We start from the raw sequence: 9,207 nt of genomic DNA, 5'->3' as shown, positions 1-9,207 counted from the left end.
GAGCTTGAACTTCTCCCATTTTGAGCTGCTATAGCAACTTGGAGAGAGGGGTGCCTAACACCTTTCCTCCCCCAATCCTTTGGACAGAGTCACTATCAAAGGCTCAATTCGAATATTTCAAAACCCGAAAATGAGGGCCCATTTTCTCTAAAAAAATGGGTGAATACTCCAACTCTTTGAGTCAACCATGAGCTTCCCAGAGCTCACACATATGGGGTCAAATAGGTTAACAAATAATGTGATAATTAAATAATAAAACTAATTAAACATATAATACAAATAAAAAAAGAATTGGGCATATCTTTAATATTGTATATTCATTATACTAAACAAAAATAAGTATGAAATGTAGGAAGTATTCTTATTAATGTTAAAAATGGAATGCTAAATTTAAAATCAACCTAGAAATGAAATGATGCCATAGCGAAATAATAAAATTTTTAAAAATAAAAAATAAAAAGAATCACAATAATTAAAAAAAATAGAGAAACATTTGGGCACATATCTAATGCTATATATTTATAAGTAAATATTGGGTACATATCTAATATTGTACATTCATTATATTGAGCAAAAATAAGTATTATGCATAAGAAATAATTTTATTAATGATGGAAATGTAATACAAAATTTAAGGTCAACATAGAAATCAAACAATTTTTCTTTTTGGGCAATGGGTTAGTGATTTATGTCAAATGGATTAATCGATGATATGTATAACTAAATAGTTAGTAAGTCTTCAAAAAATAAAAAGTTCAAGTAATCAATACAATATATAAAAAATTATATATTAATTATTTCAAACAAAAATTAATTTTGATAAGTAAAAATTATTTATATAATGTAGATGAAATATATAACTTAAAACTAATCCACAAGCAAAGCTATTTTCTTATTTAGATGGCGGGTCAATGGTCCAACTTTTCAAAGAAACTCATGATGTCATAATTGAATAATAAACATTAAAAGAAAAGATAGAACACAAAAAATGAAAAAATGTAGAATTTTGTCGAAAACATTTGGAAACATTTCTAGTGTTCTATATTCTATATATTAAATAAACATAAATTTTAAAATAAAATTATTTTTATTTATGATAGAATTGGAATACAAAAGGTTAATAATAATAGTAATAATAATAATGATAATAATAATAAGTGTTATTATAATTTAAAATGTGCAATGCATGTGCTCATTTACGGCAAGCATTTAAGTTTATTTTTAATCATATTGTTACTTTTGTTAATTTTCAATTTCTATCTTAACTATGATGTATCTAAAATTCAAGTAATTAATATGAAGAAAAAATTCTCGTGTGCAATGCTTGTGCTTAATTATGAGTTCTATCAAGTGTGGGGATTTCTAGACCATAGGGAGGAGCAATGACTCCCCTAGATCCCCCCGCTCCACCCCTGGATAAAATAGTCAACTATTTATACATTGATAAAACAGTGTCTTAAACCAAATTTATCTTATGTATTATGTATGAAATTTATCTTTCTAGACATAAATTACAACAAACATTACAATAAAAAATAGAAGATTTCTATACATTATTAATTATATAAACGGTTTGTGTCTTAATTGATTGAGAATAATGAAAACCACTCCCAACCCAATTATTAATTGGGACAAAAACCACATAATCGGATTAGTTGATTTAGTTCTATAGGGTAAACCCAACCCAGCTCTAGTTATACTGCTAATAGTTTCCCTTCCCTTCATCTAGTACTCTGTCCTCACTGTGTTGCCAGCTTCAGATTATGTAATAAGAAGGGATGTCAAAGGGGAAAGTTAATCAACAAATGTGCTCACCTATGTGCCCAGCCCCAACACACCCCTACTAGGATGGGTTTAATATATCCCTATTCAAGTTTACCATTGACCAGCAAATAATTCAGATTTTAATGTGGCTTCATGGAACTACACAATGAGGTGGCCCGTCCCCATACCCATAACCCCCAACCCTAGTGAAATGGCATTTTGATGCTATTAAATCTAGAGTCAAGGGCAACGGAATAATTCCCAAGGTCCAACGGTTGCAGGTCTCACCTGCTAAGATTGAAGAGATGTCAGAGGCCCTAGGAGTGTTCCTAGGGGCTAGGAGTCTGACGATCAAGTTATTCGAGTGTTCAAAAGAAAGCTAAGGTCACCACCAGAGTGTAAATGATAGCTCAAGTATGTCTTTGTACCTTTAGCTGTGATATCCCTTTTACAATAGGAGTTGCCCAGGTGGAGAGTAATGCATGACATGTCCCATAGATTGTGGTCACGTAGGGCAACTCAGAGAGGCATTAGCTGACCACAATCCCCTAACTAGTGACTCAGAAGTAAATGCGCCTAGAACATGCACCTGTATTAAGTGCTCCATAATCGATAAGGGTAGGAATTACCTATTTGCCCTTAGAAGATTGTCCTCTATTGAAAATATACTTGGCCAACCCAACATGTCAAAGTCTATCAAGCCAACCAAATATATCTACATCACTTGCCCCCACCCTTGAGGCTGAAGCCAGGGGCCACGAGTGACTTATGCTGAGGCCTTAGCCTTAACCTATGAGAGTAGCCAATAGTTACTGTGTCTCGTACAGGTGCTTGTTTCATGTGCATAACAGTCATATCCAGGACGAACACCGGATTCATCGATCAAAGAGTCGTGCCTGAGATGGGCCCGACTTCAGTTTCTCAGGAGCCATGTCTTAGGACAAATGGCTGAATGGTCACATTAGTTTAGCATATGTTGAGATAGGGACGATGGTCAAATCAGCTTTGAGCCTCTTCATTGTTTCGTCTCTTGAGGTTGATGCCACGTGGAGGTTATTGGCATGTACAGGTGAGACGATTTGATTATGACTTTGGATAAAGTAAATCTCTATCGTCCATTTTCCTTCAAAAAGAGGGGGAATATGATAGAGGCTTCACTATTTGCCCACAACGTGCTTGCTTGGAGTTTCTTAGACCACCTCGACTCCTAGTAAATTTTTCCTGTCATTTTTTGTAGAAATCTTTTCTTGGTAATGCCTCTTCTTTTGCTATGTCAACTTCTAATTGTCGTCATGAGGCCTACACCCTTCCTGACTAGAGTGATCCCAATAGTACTCCTAGCACCAACAACGGGAGTGATAATACTGGTAGTAGTTCTGAGGGATCCACTCAAACATTTAATGTGGAAGTTTTGCGAGAGAGGACCGCACCACCGAGTGCGACCATCAAAGTGTGGACTCCACTAATGAGATCATCGGGTCCACTAGACCTAGGGGTGACGTCCTTGGGTGTCCTTCTCCCAGGCCTTCAAGGGCAAACGTGCTAGGGAATGAACTAGCACTACCCATTGTGGTAGATATTAAAGAGGCCGAGGGGCCGACATGTGAGGAGGAGGCTGAAGCCAAGGGGTCGAGGTGTGACCCTAGAGCATTATCCTAACTCAAATTTAGATAGCATACTCGTAGGGAGTAGGCTAGGGCCTCATCCAAGAAGTACTTTATTCCAGGGGACTATAGGGTTAGAGTCCCTATGTTGTTGATAGGTCATGGCTCTGCCTCGAATGGGAAGTGTGCATCCATGAACATTATCTTCATTTTGGGTTACGCTTTCCTCTGCACCCTTTAATCCTCAAGTTGTTGAACCATTATAAGTTAACCCTTAGCCAACTTGTTCCCAACATTGTTAGGACGATAGTGGATGTCTTGGTGATGGCTCATCTTTCAGGGGTCTAAATATATTTCGAACACTGTTTGCCTTGAGAAAACACCCTGATGGAAAAGGGTTGTGATACTTCCAAGGCCAATGAGGAAAAGTGCTAGACAACTCATCATTCGTGCATAACTAGAAGAAAAAATTTTTCTTCGTAAGTTGTCTTGAGTAGTGTTTCAAAAACCAAACCGAGCCAGTTGGTTGAATCGGTTAAACCGTGATTAGGCCCTGACTGGTTCGGTTATACCCCAATAACCAAACTTGCTCAAAACCCATTGAAAACCATCTGACTGGTCGTCCCGATTTCATGAAACCGCACAGGTCCATACATAAGTGAAATTTTAAAATGTTGTTAACAAGATTTGAACTCAAGACATCTTATTTTCCTAAATTACTTAATTACCACTAATCCACATCTTTACTTATGCTAATTAATGACTATTTATTTTACATATTACATTATTATGCACATATATTAAAGAAAATGCAAGTTAAAAGGTTTGAACCCTAGTCACTTGTTTTAAAAATTAAGAAGCTTACCATCCATCAACCATATTTAAGTACATTAAAAGTTGTAAAATATATTATATATAGTATTTATATGACCCGTAGTATATATATATATATATATATATATATAGATAGATAGATATGTATGTATGTATGTATATGCCATGTCATCACGGTTCTACCTCTGGGTCGAACCTCTAACCTGTGAACCCTACTCCGGTTCTATGCCCGACCCAGTTATTTGAACATTGATCCTGAAGGCTAGTCCTTTTGAACTAGTTGGGGAAGCCCAAATATGCTAGCCGAGAGGATCACACCACATATTAGTGACGAGGAGAAGGCCATGATGAATTGACTTTGATTGGGCGAGATGATTCACGTCGGACCCTTGGTAAAGGAGGAAGCCTTGGTGATGGCTAGCCTTAGTCTTGCCCCCCTTGATATAGACACTCCTTTACTTGCTAATTATGGCGTTGGCCAAGCTTTGGTGTAGTTTCCTGACACGTTATCAGTTCATTCTTTCAGAGATGGAGGGTGAAATGAAGGCAATACTACTGGCAGAGGTCATCACGTCAAAGGTATAGTCAAGACGAGGGTCGAGACTGAGGCAAGCCGAAAGGAGGTGCTTGCACAAAAATGCTCAATTGAAGGTGTCCAATATCCATGAGCTGCCAAGAAGCTATAGGTGAGGGAGCACCGAGCCAAGAGGACTTCTAGTGGATCCCATCAAGTTGTTCCCCATTCCTCTAACGCTCAGGATCATGAGCCCATAAATGTTCATTAGGTCTACCGATCGACCTAACTCCTGCTTTGTCAGCCTCTACGACAAGGTGGAGGTCTTGATTCAACAGCTATGCCAATTGTAGGAGGAGGTCAAGCGACTCAAGCGTCAAGTGGCCGAGGTGTAGGCGAGTTGAGAGATGGCCAAAGGTAATGCTTGTGAGGAGTACGAGCACCGCAAGAAGGCTGGGGCCGAGGTTTAGGCGAAGAAGGAATTGTTGAAGGAGTTGAAGTCTTCCCTTAGCTCGATGGAGCACCAACTCAAGGAACCGTCTTCACATGCGGTGTCTAACTATAAGGCCCCAAATGAGCAAAAAAGGGACTTGGCCCACTTGGTTTCCTACACTTATTTGGAGGGTTTTTGAGGACTGTAAGGTCCCAAGTGTCAAAGATTTTCCTAAACTTTGACATTAATCAACTGGATCCTTTCCCTGACGCCCAACAATCAGTCAAGGTTGTGGTGATGACCGAGGATCAAGGTGGGGATGCTACTTTGCAAGCCAATGGGCAGGAGGTGGCTGTCAAGGGAAACACTGGGAACGATAGCTAGACTAGGGGTACCTAGTAAATATCTTGTCTTCATGGTTGTGTAGGCCTACATGCCCTTTGAAGAAATGTTCATTCTCTTTTAGATTTTTTTTTTGCAAGAGAAGAATTTTTTTAAAAGAATTAAGCGAGTAGTTAACTTAGGCCCTTTTTCTTTTGGTTGAGGTGTTTTACCTTGGAGCTTTGAGATTGAGATCATTAAATACAAGTCACTTAATACGAGTTTTCAAAGTCCCAAGGTCTCCTACCTAGCCAAAGAAGGCATGTTGGGCATATAACCTACATGAGGTTGTATACCTTGGGATGAGGCTTGTTGGGCATGTAACCTAAGGTTAGGTTGTATTCCACAAGCCATCGACCAAGGGATTCAGGTAACTGATGAAGTGAGAACGTTTATACACAATGATCAATGAAGTAAATGAAGAGGAACTTGCATCTTTCTCATTCATAAATACATTTTAATGTACACTTAAGTTCATTGATAACATATACGGAGGTTCTTTGAGTTTGAAGTATGAGGTACTAGTCTTCCACTCAAATATTCCAATTGAAAGGTATCAGATCCTACCACTTGCTGATTCTATAAGTCCCTTCTCGATTTAGGTCGACCTTCCCGATGTCAGGCTCAGGGATTATAACTTTTCTAAGGATGAGGTGTCATTTGAAGTGATGCTCCCTAACTTAGGAGTTGTAGTATCTTGCTACTGTTTGTTGGTAGGTGGCAACCCTAATTTGAGCTTGCTCTCAGGTGCCCTCCAGTAGATTAAGGTTATTTCTCAATTCTTCATTGTTCTTGGCTTCATTGTATGTTTCTATTCAAAGCGTTGGCTAGACGATCTCTACTGGGATGACAACTTCTATTTCGTATGTTACGTTGAAAGGAGTTTCTCCCATAGTTGTCCGAGGCATTGTCTTATACGCCTATAACATTCTGGGTAGCTCGTCTACCAAATGTCCTTTGGCTCTGTCCAATATTGCTTTCAACCCATCCAAGATGGTTCTGTTGGTGACCTTGGCCAGTCCGTTGGTTTGAGGATAACAGAACGAGATGTATTGTTGCCTTATACCTAGGCTTCCACACGATTCTCTAAACTTGGAGTCATCAAATTGGGAGCCATTGTCAGTGACAAGCATGTGTGGAATGCTAAATCAACAAATGATATTTTTCCATAAAAAAAAACTTTGGATCGTCCTTGTCGTGATGGTTGTCAAGGCTTTAGCTTTTACCTACTTTGTAAAGCAATCAACTACCAAGATCATATGCCTTCTATTCCCTGTAGCTGGGGGTAGAGGTCCAAGGATGACCATCCTCCATTTTATGAAGGGCCAAGGGTTGTTGAGGGCCGAAAGGGTTATGGCAGGCCGATGGGGAACGTTGAAGTTTTGTTGGCATCGATCACACTTTTATACCAGCTGGATGACGCCCTTCTGAATGGATGGCCAAAAACACCCTTGTCTTAGTGCTTTTTGTGCAAGGGGCCTATGCCCAAGATGATTATCGCATAAACCTTCATGGGTTTCTCTCAATACATACTCTCCATCATCTTGGCATAAGCATCTGAGGTAGGTTAGGGTAAAGAATCTTCTATACAACTTGTCCTCCAATATAATATATTGTGCCAACTGTCGCCTGACCCTCCGTGCTTCATTTTTGTCTTGTGGTAGTTGCCCATGTTGTAAGTAGGCAAAGATGGGATCCATCCAGCAAGGCTCGGCTTGAATTGGACACATGTGTTTCTCTTCTATGTTAGGGCATGCCAAGTTTTCTATGTGCACGGTGCAGCCGAGGGCTAACCCCGAGAAGCTGGCAAGTTTGGAGAGGGTGTCGACTCGGGAATTCTTGGCCCAAGGTACTTGATGTAGGGTGAAGTGTTGGAACTATCTCACTAGCTATTAGACTTTGTTCAGATACTTGGTCATGTTAGGTTCTCTAGCCTTGTATTCTCCATCCACTTAACAACCAACTGAGAGTCACTGAAGACCTCAACATGCTCTTAGCACTGAGGTCTTTTGCTAGCTAGAGGTCGACAAGTAAGTGTTCGTACTCGGCTTCATTGTTTGAAGCAAGGAAACCGAACCAAAGTGCATACTCTAATTCGTTGTCATCTAGAGTTAAGAATATGAAGTCAGCTCCACTCCCCTTACTATTGGAGGATCTATCCACATGTAAAGTCCAAGAAGGCCGAAATTCTTCCTGCTCAAGAACACCATTGTGATTGGAAACACACTCAATCGAAAAATCTACTAGTGCTTGTGCCTTTGTTGCAGGTCTTGACAATAGTGCAAATCGAATTCTGACAGTTCTATAGCCCACTTGGTCAGCCGGCCCGAGGTCTCTATTTTCAATAATATTTGCTTCAAAGGTTGGTCAGTCAAGATCGTGATGGTGTGGGCTTGAAAATAAGGCCTCAATTTTTTCGTTGAGATCACCAGTGCAAAGTTTATATTCTCTACTTATGGATATCTTGTCTCAGCACCATGGAGGATCTTGCTAACATAGTACACTAGCTTTTGCAACCCTTTGTCTTCTCAGACTAATACTGGACCGGTTGTCTCGTCCCCAATCGAAAGTAATAGGAATAAGGTAAAGTTATATGTTTAATATATAATGTATTGTTAATTTAATCTTCAAGCCTTACTTATTGTTCAAAATTGGCTTTTAATGGTAACACAATCTAGAATCTAGATTGGGTCAAGCCCAATTTGTATCAACCAAACCTTTTTCCACTAAAAGATTTTCAAACTCATGATACGGTAGTAAATTGTGAAAAGGAGATCCATCACTTCTGTACAATGACCAATAAGACATGATCCCTATTATTTTTCTCTTTTATTAAACTCAAAATGCATGCCCAATTGCATATTTTGAGCTGAGCCACTACTAGGAATGGAAACGGGGCGGGGCGGAGGCAAGGTTATCCCCATTCCCGCGGGGATCCCCATTCTCCGTGAATTTTTATAATGTTAACCATTTTGATTTTATTTTTTATTTTATTTAAAAATAATAAAAAAATAATTAAAATTTACAATAAAAGATTCAAACATATTCAACCATATTTTTAAAAATATTAATATATAGATGTATGTGTGTATATATACATATATAACGTATGCATATATATATTAATATTAGTGGGGATCCCACGGGGTGGGGAGTGCTCTCCCCGTCCCCGCTAATGGGGATGAAAATTTTTCCATCCCCATCCCCATGGGGAGAAATCATCCCCATCCCTGCCCCATTCGAGTTAGATCCCCACGGGGATTAGGGAAATAGGGAAAATTGTCATCCCTAGCCACTGGTAGACCTATCACCTTTAATAGACCATACTTAATTGGACAATGCTTGGGGATTTCATAACCACACGTAGAAATAATAAAGAGACTATGCTGGATGGAGGATATTCTATTGTTATCTATACTTGAACCAATGACTCTTGTTTACTTCCAACATTCAAGCCAAGTTTATTTATTTAAGTAAAAAAAAAACCCAATTTTCATCTCACTCAATAACTTTGCATGGTTATAATTCAAACCTAATGATAAATTGTAACAAGGATGGAACAATTAATAGTCCATGTGAAGAAGAAAGTATGAGATAAAGTGTGTGTTTTGTTATGTGGATGTTTTGTGATAGGTGTTTATCAAAATATCGTCATGTCATCGCTAAATCAGTTTTTT

Source organism: Nelumbo lutea, chromosome 1 (assembly GCF_056320005.1).
Source record: "Nelumbo lutea isolate HS-2025 chromosome 1, American lotus-T2T, whole genome shotgun sequence".
Classification (NCBI taxonomy): Eukaryota; Viridiplantae; Streptophyta; class Magnoliopsida; order Proteales; family Nelumbonaceae; genus Nelumbo; species Nelumbo lutea.
The sequence above is the reverse complement of the archived record's forward strand: the minus strand, read 5'-3'. Positions refer to the sequence as shown.